Below are 16,905 nucleotides of genomic sequence, written 5' to 3'. Positions count from 1 at the left end.
TTATTGAGTTACACATAAATGCTGTCCAGAGTCTGAAGGAGGGAGTATACCTCAGGTACTGATTGGATGGCTCTTTTTTCCCCTTTGCTATTTGAATGCATGGATGAAATGCCTCCCATACACTCTTTAAAGTAACCCTCTTTGCTGATGATTGTATAATCTACAGTTGATGCTGAACAATTCTCAGAAGCTGCTATGCTATTCGGCTTGACTATCAGCCTAAACCAAGCTGATACACCATGCCAAATACAAAGCTTGTAGAATTAATAATCAATGATAATGACATCCAGCTGATAAATATTTCAGCTTTATGTACTTGGGAAGCATCATCTTGAGTGATGGATCTTTGGATGGATCTCTGCATACTAGAATACTCAATCAATCCAACATCCACATCTCCACAAAGCAACATCTACAGAGCTGTTGTTATCCTTTCTCTCCTATATGGATGTGAATCCTGGACTCTGTACCAAAGGGACATCAAACAACTGGAGACATTTCACATACACACTATCTGTTCCATCCTTGACATTTATTGGCAAGGCCTGTCTCCAACCTAGAGATCTTGGATCTTCCAGAGTCCAGCAGTATTAAGTCCCTGATTAACAGAGTGAAGATGAGATAGGTTGGGCATCTCATCAGAATGGATGACTGCCATATACCTTATCAGTTGCTCTGTAGTGTACTGGAATCTAGGAAGAAATCTTGAGTTCAACCAAATAAGTACTACATAGATACTGTAAGAAAACTGTACACCTATGTGACATCTAGAACTAGAAGCTGCAGTGGCTGACAGAACCTGCTAGCAAATCTTATGGTATGAAGCCTCCACTAACTTTGAAGACAGGTGCTGTGATGCTATGAGTGGCATCACAGAATAACACCCACAGTTACTGCAACAATGGACTTCCATGGCCCTTCTGTGCTAGCCTCTGTGCTTCCAGACTGGGGTTGTAGAGCAACCATTGTGTGCATTGATGAACTGCACAACAGAATGTCTTCAAACCCAAAGAACTAACATAGATCCTAGTGCTTCCTGCCCTCAATTTTGACACCATTATAAGATGAAAAAACCCTGCTCTAAACAACAATACAAGAGGACAAAAAGCCATTTTAAATATTTAAATATTTGCAAGGGCCACATTTTTGAGTTCAAAATAGATTCAAGTTATATTTTAAAAGAAGGCTCAGTCCTAATTTTTTTCCTTAGGATGTACAGTAATATTCATTAAGTATTGGGAAGTTTGAAAAAAATCATTAAAATTTCTATATCTTTAGATGGACCATAGAACATCTAAATTAGATTCTGAGAGAGCTTCTCAGATTCTAATGAATATAGGAGCACTTCTTCCAGGTGGTACTGCTTAATTTCAGGTCATTAGGTTAATCAGATCTTGCTGATGTTTGATTTTATTCTATAATATAAACATTGACTTGGCACGTGTCCTTAAGATCTGATTGGATAAAAATGCAAATGTTGCATTGAAAGTAGTGTTCCTTCTAGAATATTTTGGTGTCAGAGACAGCAAGACAAAGAGAACCAGCTTTTGAAGAAACTTAATTGAAATGTGTGCTCTTTTCTGTGAGATTCATCTGCTATATTAAAATAGGCAGCTGACTATAAAATGTAAAATGCAGATAGAGTAGGGTTTTTTTTTTACCTTAATACTGTGCCAAAGGAATAAATCTTCTTTTGCTTTGCCATATTTTAGTGCATTTTAATTAGTATCTCATTAGTACCTATTCAGTAATACAGCCAGATACTGATGTGGTATACAACATTAGAAGTATAATTAATTTCCATTATTGTGCCAGGATTTCTGATTTACATACACACACACACACACACACACACACAGAGAGAGAGAGAGAGAGAGAGAGAGAGAGAGAGAGAGAGAGAGAGAGAGAGAGAGAGAGAGAGTTATATACATTTAATAATTTTTGCTAAAAATTTAAAAATGATAAAAACTAACGAACTAATGAAAAGAAAGAAGAAAAACAAAGGCAAAAAAAAAACAAATGCAAAAGGAAAGAATGAAAAGAAATGGAAAAAAGTAGCTTCTGATTTTCTTCATAACAACTATTAAGTAAAATACAAAATTACCTTTTACTTATGGTTACAAAATAAAAAAAAACTCTTATAATGTATTTGTTTTAATTATAAAAATCCTAAATCATAACTTCATTTTTTTATGTTTCATGCAAAATGTATGTAAGGGGTAGATTTCTGACTTTCAAGGAAATGAAAAATAAAGATGGCTGTATAATAAATGCTTTACATTTTTTTCTAAACAGGCACATGAGACTGAGTCTCAGGTGGAGCAATAGACATCTTGATTAATCAGATGTTTGTTGTTAATTTTTCACAAGACTATGTACAGAAAATTGCAAATTGTAACAGCTTCAAAGATTTCAGATATAAGCCATGGTAGGTTTATATTATCAGAGGCTAAAGAATTAATAAAAAGTTAATATATTTTTCTAATAAGCAGCATTGTTTAGGAAATCAATATGATATGATATAATACAGAGAAAGAACAAAAAAAAGCTATATCACAAACTGGATGGGAAGAATTATATATCAAATCCACACCAAGATATAAAATGAAAACTGGTACAAAATGTTCTATATATGTGATATAACTCCATGAATAATATCTGAGACAAAAAATAATATTTATGTTGGCTATTTGTTTTAATTAGTTTTTACATTCAGTCTTAATGGTTGGCTTTGTTGTATGCCATTTTGAGTCATTCAGAGTCAGCCATATAAATTTGATAAAATAAATATGTAATAAACATTGGAAATGCAGTGAAAAGAATGTTTTCACTGAAAATACTGGAAACTTGAAAGTACTGGAAATGTATACATGGAGCAAAAAAATGGAATTTAAATTTGAAATGAAAACAACTTTCTTACTAGGCATAATTTCAGAAAAAAATGCACAACAAAATATCTCAATTTAATGAGGTACATGCTCACAGCAGTGAGAATATATGCTGCCCAATACTGAAAGAAAGATATAATGCTGACAACATCTGATTGGGAATTTAGGCTTGGACAAGATGCAGCAATGGCAAGATTATTATTATTATTTTATTATTTATTAAATTTTTATAATTAGCGTATATATTAGTGTATATATTCACAACAGGGCTTAACCAAATTTAAGCAAGAATTGTTCCTATATATACAACACATCATGTAGCATGGCAAATATAATCACTTACAGTCTGGCATTAAAAGGACCTAAATGTTGGCTTCCGGTTCCGGATTTTGGTGCAGCCAGACACACGAGGGAATCGCTCCTCGTGTTGCCTCGATTTCTTCATCGGGGGGGCCCTGTAAAGGGGTCAAAAGTTGCCCTGGAGGGGCAACAAGCAGGGGAGAGGTCTCTCCAGTCAGTGGTAGAAGGGCACCAGCCTTCCCGTCGGCTTGGAGCCACTCTCCGAACCAAAGAAGAAAGGATCGGCCACTCCCATGGCCCATCATTTAGCTGTTTCTTGCCAAAGCCAAAAGCACAACAAAGAACTTGAAAGCACTTGAAAACTGGGTGAGAATTGCCTTCTTCTTTTCCTAATTGTCTACTTTGCCTGTCAAAAGCTTTCTGAATTTGCTTCCTCTTGCGAGGAGAGAGGGAAGGAATTTCTGTTTTTTTCTCCCACCCTCCTTAATAGTGGCCTTTGTCTACATTGGGAGAGAAAAGAAAAAGCCCTGTACTAAATGATACTGATTAATTGGACTTACTGCCTTTTTACTTTTGGCCCAAATTTCCTATATTCACAGAAATGGACTATTCTACCTATTAGTCTAAAAAAGAAATAAACAAAAAGACTCCGTCTGAAAAGGATTTGAAGTACTCTGAGGACATCTAGTGGCTAAGCCTGTTACAGCAAGTGTTTACATTTTGGACTAACCTTGGCTTTGAGATAAAAACCTGAAACAGCTGGAGATGAATCTGGCTTAGACTTGTGGAGGTGGACACTTACTGATTTTTGTTTGAAAAATAGCCTCCACTAAGGAATATTTATAAATACTACAAAATGGAGAAGCATCAGCCACAAACCTCGCTTGACTATAACCTTATACTTGAAACAATCTGTAGAGTCACTGAGATGTCTATCTCCAGATTTAATAATTTACACACCAATCTTAAGTCACAACCTGAAACCCAGACTGCAACTAAAGAACTTACACTTCAGAAAATAATAAAATTGAAAGATACTACTATTGAGACAGAGGAATAAAGCAACAACAACAAAGTACTGAAAAAACTAATATCCAAAACTTTACTCAAAGAGCCTACAAATTTTAAAGTACAAGGAACTACTACTATGACAATCTTAAAGACCAACAACAAACTAGGGAAAAACTTAATACTCAACTTCTGACTCTCTCTAAGGAGCCTACAATTTCAGAAGTACACTACATGCAAGATAGTGATGCCAACATAGAAGACGCCGAATACCAACAAAGACAACCTGTGGAAAGCTTGGACAGTCAATTACTAACTATAAAACTGGATAAGATTTTCTACTAAAAACAGATCAACCCAAATGGAAGAAGAATCCAGATTGAACTGCAGACAGAGATGTCAGAGCAAATACGTAAAGAGAGTGGAATTAACATGGCAACAATATAATGACTATAAATGGTTCAACCTTTGTATATTGCTGATGGTTGGATGGTCTCCTCTGGTGCAAATAATATGCATGCGAGTAAATGAAGACCTACTTGGCAATTTAAAGCCTTGGGTCTGGAAACCCGACTGGCAAAAAAAGAAACCTAGAGTTAGTTTTAAAAAATGAATTCCTAGAGAATTATCGTAGGTCATTTTGTTAGTAATTAGTGACTTATTAGGACCTGAAACAGAAAATATCCGTGAGATAGAATTAAAATGTGTTTAAGTATTTATTAAGCTTATTCCAAATACTATAAATTTATATATTGATATAATGGAAATCTGGCTTATGAATCCTATGTTTGATGTTAAAATTTTGGTTATGTAGAAGTAGACTGATAAATATAGTCTCTCCGATTGGTAACCTTTGATGTATAAGGATATGAAATAAACAATGTTTATTAGGTAGAAGCTAGCTATTTAATTATTGGTGTATGTTAGATGATACAATCTTTGCTGTAATAAGATAAGGGAACTTTGCGTTGTGAATACTATTTGGGATGTTAAAGGTTAAACTTGGATACTATAATTAACATCAAATTTAGATAAAATTTAATAACAGGATATAGATATACCCAATCGAAATTGGATTGACAAAATCTTCTCTAATTGACCATGCTATTCCTAGAAATTTGTTAGTTTAAATATGTTGTATTGAATGTTGAGGGAAATAGAGAAGGATGTTATGATAAGGTAACCCAAACTATGTATTGAAAACTCTGTTACTCAACTGATGACTACACAGGTATCATGATGCTTTCTAAATATATAGGTTGTAAATTGAAAAACTAATAAAAACTAATAAAAAAGGACCTAAATGTTTATAAACTTTATGTAAGTTAACACAAAAAGGGGAAGTTAGAAACCCATTACTTTTCTTTTCTTTTTTGGAATTTGATTGTTGTCAAATTTGCTCCTTGTATCTTGTTTTTTTTCTTTCTTTAAATCTTTTAAAGAAGATTTAAAGGTTTCCCCTAGCCAGTCACGACTGACTTAATGGGGCAGTGCTCATCTGAGGACCCAGATTGTTGGGGGCAATTAAGCTGACTTTGTAATAATGCCACTTGGGGGTGTTTGTGAAAGCCCTAATAAGCAGGCATATACATAGAATGAAGGCTACTGCTAAGCTTGTAAGCCGCCCTGAGTCTTCGGAGAAGGGCGGGATATAAATGAAATTAAAATAAATAAAAATAAAATCTCCAATTCTCAGCTGAGGAAGCCAGCACTGTCTGAAAGATGATTCTGTCACCATGGGGCCAACAGGAATATACAGAATGCACTAACCTTCCCACTGAAGTGATACCTATTTATTTTCTTGTATTTGCTTCTTTTGAACTGTGAGGTTAGCAGGAGCTGGGACAAATAACAGGAGCTCACCCCATCGCATGGTGCTCAGGTCTCAAACCCAGGTTGTCAACTTTCCAGTTGACAAACTCAGCATCTTAACCACTGAGACTTCACATGCCTGGAGACCTTAACACTAAGTAATTAACCTAAGACAAGCAAATGTTTTGTTGCAATATAGAATTTTTTTTAAAAAAAATATTATATTCAATGAGGAAGAACTATTAGGCACGTTTCCTGCTTTGAATTATTTATAGAAATAATAAAGGTGGGATAAAAAAAACTTTAAAAATGCCAAATAATCTTACAATCTTTAACATTGATATCCTATATTGTAATTAATATTAATAAAATCTTTCTTCTTTTTATTCTCAACTGTCTAAACATTAGAGTATTAATAAATTTCAATCAATATTGTACAAATATTGTATCAAAGCAATATAATATATTAAGATTTGCAACATAATCTAAATATAAAATTAAACAATATGGTCAAACATGGTATTTACTTCTTTGGGAGACCCAAGTGATCTGCGATCAGGAAATAAATTATTTAAGTGCAGAAACATACATGACACATTTGTACGACTGGCTAACAATAACCTAATATCATATGCACAATCTATTTGCAGCCCTTATGATAATAATTAGATGTAGCGGGAGGCACTTTTTGCCTTCTTTTGCTTTTAACACTTTGCTATGTTAAGGCAAGATAGGAGGGTGACAAGCTATGAAACCTACTGTCTTTAGGACCGCTGCATGATTCTAGCTTGCCAACAGTGCAGGAGGGAAAGAAGGGAAGATTTTTGAATCCACAGGTGTTCCTTATCAATGTGAGAACCAAAACCATTGAAGAGTTGTTTTGGCGAACTAAAGTTTCTTCTCATAATAATTACTGGAAAGATATATTGGACAATGTGACCTGAACAGTCAGAGAGAGGAGGGAAAGTTTCATTCTTTTAATTAACTGCTTCCCACTATTTTCTCAGAGCTAACTTTAATTCTATCATACCAGTTTGCTAATGCCTAACAAAGTTAACATTAGAGAACGCAATGCCTCTGGTGTTTTGCTTTGTTGGGCTTCTCAGCCAGAACTTGATTTAGCTAACTGTTACCTCCTTCTTTATGATTTTTCTCACTATTGTTCAAAAGGTTATACTTTTTTTATGGGTTTTCTTTTTGCTAACCCAGTTTAGCCAGAAAAAAAAATATAGTGTTGTGTCCTGGGGAGAACTGAAGCTTTCCAATCAGCTTGTTTTTTAAAAAGCATCTCTATTTTTTCTTCTGTTTTTTCTTTTCTCCACTATTTAAAGTTGAACCTCAGGAAGAAGGCATCTCAAAGTGCATGAAAACCTCTGCGTATTTTATAACCTCTAGGGTGAAGCCAAAACTGTTGTGGCTTATTACATAACTATAGGTTTTCACTGAGGCAAGCCAGGACACGAGCATGAAATGTATTTTTAAAATGCAATTACCTTGCATTTTTGTTTTCTCCTCAAAGTCTCGGTGATAAAGAAAATGAGGCATTGTTTCTCTTGGCTATGTTTTCTAGCAACCTACTGGGGAGGAAGGTTTCTACACTGCCAAATCAACGGACTCTAGATGGCTTATAATCTTCTAAAAATGACAGCAATAACAAAATTAATTAAAATAGCTAGAATAAGAAGAAGGCCAATAAAAATGTTAAATTCTAAAGGCCTGGTGAAAAAATATAGTCTTTTCTAAAGGTTAGGAGGGAGGAAATAATCTGAAGCTTAGATGGCAAACTTCCACAAGACCAAGGTAGCAATGGATATATCTTCTTCACTCCCATACTTCTAACTTCCCAAAGGGAGGCACTGACATTATTGCTTATCAACCTGACAGCAACCCACTTCACAGAGGGCTCCAGAAGTTATAACTAACACAGAATTGGATTTGGAAACTAAGAGACAACCAACCCTGTGACTGAAACATTGGTGTAATTCTGCTGAAACAGTTCTCACCTCTTAACATTCATACTGCTGCTCCTGTATTAGCTAAAGTTTCCAAGTTGTCTTGAAAGACAGTCCAAAGCACATTGTAGTTCAATAATTTAGTTTGAAGATAATAAGGATGGAGCTTTGGATGTTTGTGTGGCCCCCTTGCTGGCATGCAGCAGACAAGTGCCAGTCCACAGACTGGGGGTTGGGGACCGCTGATCTACAACATTTTTCCTTCTGGAAAATTATTCCCTACCAAACTAAGCTTCCTTATAGTTGGCTAAAACTTTTTTGTTGTTGTTTTGCCAGGTTTTTCAGTTAGGATAGAAAAGTGACAGAAGCAAGGTCAGGAACTATTTCAAGTCAGGATCCACTCGAAAGGCTTTTAATCTCCCCTGTTTTACTATATAGAGGACAATCTACTCTGATGGTTTAAGAAGGATTGTAAGAGAATGCTCCATTCAGATAGCTAGCAAGTCGCCAGTAGACTGAATAAGCACACTTATTGATAAGATTATATAGTCTTATAGTTGATACCAATTTATAGTTGATCTGTTTCTTTTGTCCCTTTTTTAAGCAATCCACATCTTCCTTTTTTGTCCCTTTTTAAGCAATCCACATCTTCCTTTTTTGACAGGTGATTGGAGTTGGGTTCTTTTTTTTAATTCAACAAATTACCGTATTTTCTGGTGTATAAGACGACTTTTTAACCCATGAAAATCTTCTCAAAAGTTGGGGGGTTGTCTTATACGCCCAGTCGTCTTATACGCCGGAAAATAGTACATAAATCAATTGAGCGCCCCCGTTCTTGCAAAGCAACTTCAAGCCTCCTTAGTCCAGTACCCCCTCCAACGTGACTCTCCCTTCCCACCCCCAAGAGCCTCTAAGCCCCTTCCCCTCCCCCTTGCAAACGCCAGACCCCAGGAGCTCTTGCGTTTATTCCAAAGGGTGGGTGGAAGGAAAAGCCCCTTTCGGCTCCGGCTTGGCTGCAAGTAGACGAGCCCGGGAAGGCACGCCCTCCCCTCTCACTGTGGAGGAAGCAGGGCAGGCTGGCGTTGGGCGGGAGCCGGCAGGGCAGTCCTGCGCATGTGCGCACTCCCCGGCTGCTAAGGAGTCCTCAGGGAGCCGTGGCAGGCGCCTCACGCCCTTCCCTCTCGAGGCGGCACCGGCGGAGCCGTCCGGCGTCGGGCGGGAACCGGCAGGGCTTTGCACCATCTGCATCAGACGGGTCTGAATCAAGCTTGTGTCGGACACTTGGCAACTGGCATGTAAGTATTTTCCGGCGTATAAGACGAAAAATCTTGAAAATCTTCTCAAAAGTTGGGGGTCGTCTTATACGCCCAGTCATCTTATACGCCGGAAAATATGGTAAGCTGATGTTCTAAAATCATCCCAATAATATTGAAGATATATTCTATTATCTCTAATATTTGCTTGTCCCTCCTTCATTCAAGGATAATTCTAGTAGCAAAGATGCATCTGATAGGTACCTTATCTGAAGTGTATAATAGGCCAAATGCCATAGGGTCATTTCTGTCTCTTCTTTGAGGTGGTGTTTTGAGGGTAAATCTTTGGATAAACTTAGCATTTCAGCTATAAAATAGAAGTGCAAAATTGAATCCTTCAAATGTAAAAAAGATCTGTTTGGCCATACCATATCCTACCAATTCTTCCATCTAAGTATGGAGAGGAGTGGAGAAACCATTGTGATCTTATTCCAAGCATATTAATAATCACATTAGGAAAATCCAGTGCTGAAAAAAATTCAGTCTTCTGGAGAAAACTGCCAATTGCACTCTTAATTTGCTCCACTAAAATACTAGAAAAATCTCTCTCCCCCAGCCCTTTGTGTCTATATACATGTAAATACTTATGTTTTAATATTGATTACATTTTTGCTGTATGATCAGTCAATGACGAGTTGTATTTAATGGCATTTGAAATATTAGATCATGTTTTGTGGTCAGAATTCATGCTTTTGAAACATACTTGCAGAGCTCTTCCCTAGATGCTTTTTTTTCTCTCTTAGAGAGTTTTCTACTTCTCTGTTCTAAAATCATAATGTTTTATATTCATGCAGTAAAACATACTGTAGAGATATACCATTATTTTTAGACCTTTTTGTTTATGGGAACACAATATCTAAAATAACTAGCAAAGCTATAAAAAGCATGAAACGATGATGATGTGACTGTGCATAAAATGTGGGGGATCATTTTTGTATTCTAGATATGTACAATGAGAATGGTCGCATTGCTGTAAAGCACTGAGGGAAAAGAATATCAGAAAAAGATTGTTAAACAGAGCAGGTATAAAATCAAAAGGTAACAAGCAAGTCAAATGCCATAAACGTTCCTGAATAAATATTATTTGAGAGAAAGATTTTCTCTAAAGCCCACTGAAACTTTTGCTTAATTACTACAAAATTATATGATGCAAGTTCAGTCTTCTATTATCTTCATGTTTTGCTTCACAAAGATCAACAAAACAACAAAAAATAAATTCTCCAGAAGAATCAAGACACAAACTTTGAACTATAGTTAAGCCTTTCATCATTTATTTAAAAATCTGTCTTGTTCAGAAGAAAGGTAGTAGTTTAAAATATTGTATTAACCATAACAAAACATGATAAAATAATGTTAAAATACCACAATTAATTATTAATAATTAAGCAAAAAGAATTGATGGAAGCAGTCTCTGACCCAGATGGTTAGTACTCAATAGAAAACAAAGTAAAAATTCAAAAGAACAAAGGGCAGAATTTCATTGGACAATGTTTTGACAGTTTAGTTGATAGTTTCAATTGTATCTCAATCAACATAGTCTTTGAGTAAGATTTCTGATAGTTGTAACCCAAAGCATCAGGTGGGGAAATCTTAAGATTCCTTAATACTTTTGTGGGATTTTTAAAGAAAAACAAGTATTAATTGAACAAAAAGATAGAATAGATTTTTAATCTCATACATCAGTTACTGGGAAATAATTAGGTTATCTTCAGAATTGTTGCCCAGAATCTCTGGGCAACAAAAATCCTGAATGGTATTCCCATCTACAAATATCAACACTGAAAACAAATTGCAATCCACTTGTATCTTTAGAACATGGGTGAAACCTGAAACAATTAAACAATATTAGTTAAATATTGTAATTCAGTTTCTGACAGCTTTTCTTACCATGTGGGCTGTCGTTTTGTCTTTATAAAAGGTAAAGGTTCACCCACACATGCGTGCTAGTCGTTTCCAACTCTAGGGGCCGGTGCTCATCTCCGTTTCAAAGCCGAAGAGCCAGCGCTTGTCCGAGGACGTCTCCGTGGTCATGTGGCCGGCATGACTAGACGCCAAAGGCGCACGGAACGCTGTTACCTTCCCACTGTAGTGGTCCCTATTTTTCTACTTGCATTTTTACGTGCTTTCGAACTGCTAGGTGGGCAGAAGCTGGGACGAGTAACAGGCGCTCACTCTGCTACACGGCACTCGGGATTCGACCCGCCAAACTGCCGACCTTCTGATCAACAAGCTAAGTGTCCTAACCCACTGAGCCACTGTGTCCCTTTTGTCTTTATATGAAGCATTAATTATGTTTGAATAACCCTTTTCCCATTAATATTACATGCCATAATACTGGATCATAGCTGGTCAAAACTCTGCATTCAGTTTTCTGTTCAAGTGTGGCTCCTTCTCCCCCTCCTCCATAAGAGGCTTGGCTCAAACGTGGGAATGAAGGACATAAAGAAAGTGGCAAGGTTATCCAAAGGCTTTGGAGAAGAACCTGACCATTAAAATAATCAATGGTAAATAATTTAAATAAAGCAAGTGTCTAACATAAAGTACCATCACCTTGTTTATGAGTGACAATTAGACTTAAATTGTCTGGGATGCCATACAATATTTCATTGCAGAAAATTATAGGACATTAAGTAGAAACGACTTTGATGGAGATTTCAGAGGGAGAGCTCCTAACTAAAATATGATCTTCCAGTATTCCTTCCCTCCTGAGCAAATGTTCTGTGAATAGAAATTTTAAAAAGTAAAAACAAGGTTTATGAGCAGTAGGTAATGTCATCTGGGGAAATCTGTATAAATTCATAATTAAAATGTTACATAGAGACATCCTGTGAGAAGATTGTGAGGGAAAATCAAATTGTGATAACTACTATGTTAATTAAAGCAGGAATTTAGTATTAGCTGCTTTGCCCCTTGCTCAGCATTCAATATCATGAGGGGAGCAGACTTTGATTTGAGAGGACCACATTGCATTTCAATACTTAGGTCTAGTTGAGCTTGTGTCTGAACCAGTGATTGAGAGATATAACAGTAAGAAGCTTCTACTGTGTGATAAATGCACCCCTACAGAAATAAATTGCTCCCTCTTTAAGTCCTTCCCTACTGCTTCACTCATATTCTTAACAGGATGAGTAGTTGAACCAAAAAAGTGGCTGTTACTTTAAAGAATAAATTAGTTTGACTCTTAACTCAATAATTAAAATGGTTATGGCTATGAGCCTGCAGGGATAATGTACTATTATTATAGTCATTTGTTTCAATTAAATGCTTACTGATTTTACAATACCAGCTGGGCACCTGTGTGAGACAGCTATTACTCTGAACAAGACATCTCAAATTCCACCAGAAATAGTCCCCTCTCCAATGCATTCTACATATGCTATGACACAGATTCTTAGAAACAGAAACAAATTGAATGGGTAACAAAAATTGTGTGCGTGTGTATACATCTTTTTTGTCTAATGTAAAATCAGGAATTTGATAAGGGTGGTCCATTTCTATTTAAGAAAAGTAATTAAAAATTTTGTCTTTGTATATCCTGTGCTACAACATATAGCAGAATTTATTTCTAATTTATTAACACTGTGTTTTTTTTCATCTGTAAGTTGCAGATTTGAGTTAGCTGTACCTCTTGGTTTACTGAGGAAGCAGAAATATAAAATGGTTGATCAAGCCTGACAGATCAGAATAGTTTTTTTTCAGAGAGAGAATAGACATTAGTTATTGCTTTAGAAAATCTGTCATTTTGTACACTGTTTGATTACTTCTGCACAAGTTTTGGAAATAAGTCATTCTCAGATGTAGTAGTACTATTACGTTTTATTACATTAAATTTTGTGCTATTCCAAAGAATGTTAACCTCTTTGATAGTTGGAAGATTTTTCACATAAATTCCAGTGGTGGGAAATACATTTTAAAAAATCCTTGAAGTGATACCTGCTACCAGATGTCTCTTTTAATATGCAGATGAATTATAAGGTATGACCTAGAGCAGGGGTATCAAACTCACCACGTCACGTGACGTGTCACGATGTATTGTGACTTTTTTCCTTTGCCGGAGCTGGGGTGGGCGTGGCTTCTCTGTGATGCAGAAGTACTTGGTAAATCAGTCTAGAAGTCAAAGCCAAAGGCAATAGTATAACAAAAAGGTCAGTCAAAACTCACGCACAATATTAGCAAGTATCATGAATGGGAGATTATTACTTCCAGTAATGAGCTGCCCACAATTATAGAACTTATATTGAGGCGTGAACTGCCCACCTCCTTTCTCAGTTAATACTTTGTGAACCTTGTCTGGCTACAAGACCATGTAGCTCCCAAGTATATCTTTATTCTCATTTATAGCTGAGTACTTTGAGCCCCTCCTCCTTGAATGCAGCAGTAGTACAAGTCAGTGGACTCAGATTACTGTACTGAGTGTAGATCAAAATCCTGGGCAGAGTGCATCTGGCTAAAAAAAGGCTAATTCTGACCTGAGTCTGGGTTAAGCTGGGCCAGGCTTATCTAATGCACAGGATTTAGTGGGCTCAGCAGACCCATCTTCCTTCTCTATGGAGTATGGGATCCACAGAGGGTCATGACTGCTGTGTTTAACTGGATATATATGTTAATTAAGCTGCAATGATAAAAGCTACAGCCACCATTACCCTTCATTTCCTTGGTTTCAGCATCCCTGATACAGAGAGCTATCTATCTGGTCTGTCTAGAACAGCAGTTCTTCAAGTGTCTCTGACACCTTTTCATCAGGTCCATGATGTCAAATAACTATTTTAAAATTTCTCATTTTTAATTTCTAATAAAATAAATATTGATAAATATAACCCACATTAACCACAGCTCTTTGGTCCTCAGTTATTTTATGAATGTAAAGGGGTCCTGAGACCAAAGTATTTGAGAATCACTAATCTAGAACAAATGACCCTTATCATTTCAGTGCTGATTTATCGTATAAACACTTATGGGTATTTGCACTGCTTTTTTTGTAAAACTCACACATGTCATACAACCCGCCCTGCCTACCCTACAAGGTTCCATCAAAAAAAAGGTGCCGGAACTCCGTTCTGAGCGTTCTATGACAAAAAAGCCCTGGGTATTTGTATGTGTGTATGTGTGCAGTTTCCACTTACCGTAATTATTTACTCTGCTTTGTCATCTGTAGCACATGATGGTGATAGCTTACTCATAGTCTGATGCTAAAGTATAATAAAAAAGATAGAGTGGTAACAATGTTAATTAGTATATGGGATAAAGCATATCAGGGGCCCAATCCAAGCCACATGTGTTTAGCTGGAATCTTTCTACTGATATTAATGGGGCTAGCTAGATTGACTTTATACTCATTTTGGAAATTTTCATAATAAATTTTCTGCACAGGTCTCATATTCATAATTACATTCCTGGACTAGTTCTGCTCTGCTGCATAAATATATTCACTTTAAAGAAAAAATATGATTACATATTTAATGGATAAATGGAGGTGTTGTGGTCCACTGACTCCATAATAACATTTTTTTAAAAAAGTCTTAATACATTGTTTGCCCAAGAGACTAATGTAAGTATAGATGGAAATGATCTTTTAGATTTGTTTAAAACTCAACACATTACATTATATCTTTCAATAATTATTAAAAAATGAATAAAAAATAAGGAGAATGTATTATTTTTCTTACTAGATGGCCAATCATCTTTAACATTTAACATCTTCATGAAACAGATGCAATCTAAAGAGCTCTAAGAAATTTATAATTCTACATGTAATTAGAACTAGCCCTTTTAAATAACCTTGCTTAACATAGACAGTTGACAGTGTAACATTAGTTTCTTTTTTTAAGGATTTCATTGAATGCTAGATAAGTAGATATGATCATTTTCTTTTTGCTTCTTATAGAATGGTATTTAGCATTTTAAAACAGTTTGCACAATTTATTAAATCAGAAACAAATTCTTTCCCCTGCAAGTGATCTACAAAATGCCCTTCGTATCCTGACCTTTTTTTTCCAGAGCTGCAGGAGAAGCTCTGTATACAAATAACTGATTGTATGGATTTTGACATGTATAATCTAATTCATGTAAATGTATAATTCTCTGATTCTCTGTTAGGAGCTTAATCTGGAAGCTAGTTTAGCAACAACCATTGTTTCTGAGATAATTTGAGTTGGCATTAAAAGTTCTTCCGCAGTTGTTCATTCGCACATTAAAATCATCAGCTCATGTTGCCGTCATTAAGTCATGTGGACAGATTCCTGTGAACAAGTCCTATAAAACAAGCCTGCTTGTCATTCAGCTACAGAATTCTACATTCAGCTCTTTGGAGGACAAATAGAAATGGATTGAAAATGCGACACATTCTGAAAAGTGTATTGAATTCTCTTATTTATTTAACAGAACTGACAAGAACAGCTCTTACCAAACCTTGCCAACTCCCCACTCTTAAGCTCCCTCCCTGTGTCTTTTGAACATCTGAGCCCTACATGCTGTCTAATGCTGTAGAAAAGCTCTTGATTCCTGACCTGTAGCAGTAAATCTGCTTCTGAATTTGGATTTATTTCAGCTGAAGCCTACAGAGCCCTTCCAGTTCTTCCCTACATTCCTGACTTTATGAGCTGCTAATGGAGTTGGCAGGAATCCTCTGCTAATGAGAGATTGCACCTCAGTGGGCTTATTGGAAATGAAAATTGTTAATAAATAAAGCCCTGAGTCTTTAAAGTCATGTTAACATTAATCAGATTAATATAAAAAGTGGGAGGGGAGAGTCTGGCAAAAGCTGAAGACAGTATTTGATTTCTCTCCTGCTGGTTTCTACTGGGTCTCGATTGATAGTACCTAAGTATCTGGATTAATTTTGTTTCCAAAACAAGTGAAGGAGCAGTTGTATTTCAGTGCTCTGGCTTTTTTTATTAACAAGTCTTTCCCCCCCCCCCCCCACACACACACTTTTTCTAAAATGTTAGCAGTTATAGCAGAATGAAAGTGATAAGCCCCTATTTCTGAGCATCTTGTCTCTTTTTTGAAGGAGAACTAACTAACAATAGAATCTTGTGGGCTTTGTTGGAGGTCACATTTTGTTCTTTGGATATCACAGGAATAACTTACTCTTCCTGCTTACCTAATTCAGGGCTTTTCAACTTTTTCACCCATTGTACCACTTTTAGGATATGGCAACATCCGAGTACCATCAGTTGCCTAGCAAGGTGTCAAAAACTTGATGACCAAAAAAAAAAAAAGGAAAAAAAGTGATGAAGTACAGGTAGTCCTCGACTTACAACAGTTTGCTTAGTGACTGTTTGAAGTTACAGTGGCACTGAAAAAAGTGCCTCCCAAGCCACAGCCGAGCAAGACACCTGCCTGCTCGCCCGGCGGCACTCTTCCTCCTGTCTGAGGTTTTTATTATTGTGAGCATTTCTGTTGAGGATTGACAGTGGGAATGGGGTGGGGGTGAGTGTTTGGTTTTTATTCCCCCCCCCTTTGCTGGGTGGTTGCAGCAGGTTTTGGTCACTTCACATGACCCTGGGACACTGTGACCATTATAAATATGAATCAGTTGCCAAGCATCTGAATGTAAATCACAAGATCCTGGAGATGCTGCAACATTTCAGCTGATTAGCACTTCTTCTGGGCTCAGCAGAAGCACCAGGA

This window comes from Vipera berus (assembly GCF_964194415.1).
Source record: "Vipera berus genome assembly, chromosome: 3".
In the NCBI taxonomy this organism is placed as follows: domain Eukaryota; kingdom Metazoa; phylum Chordata; class Lepidosauria; order Squamata; family Viperidae; genus Vipera; species Vipera berus.
Note: the sequence above shows the minus strand (reverse complement) of the source record.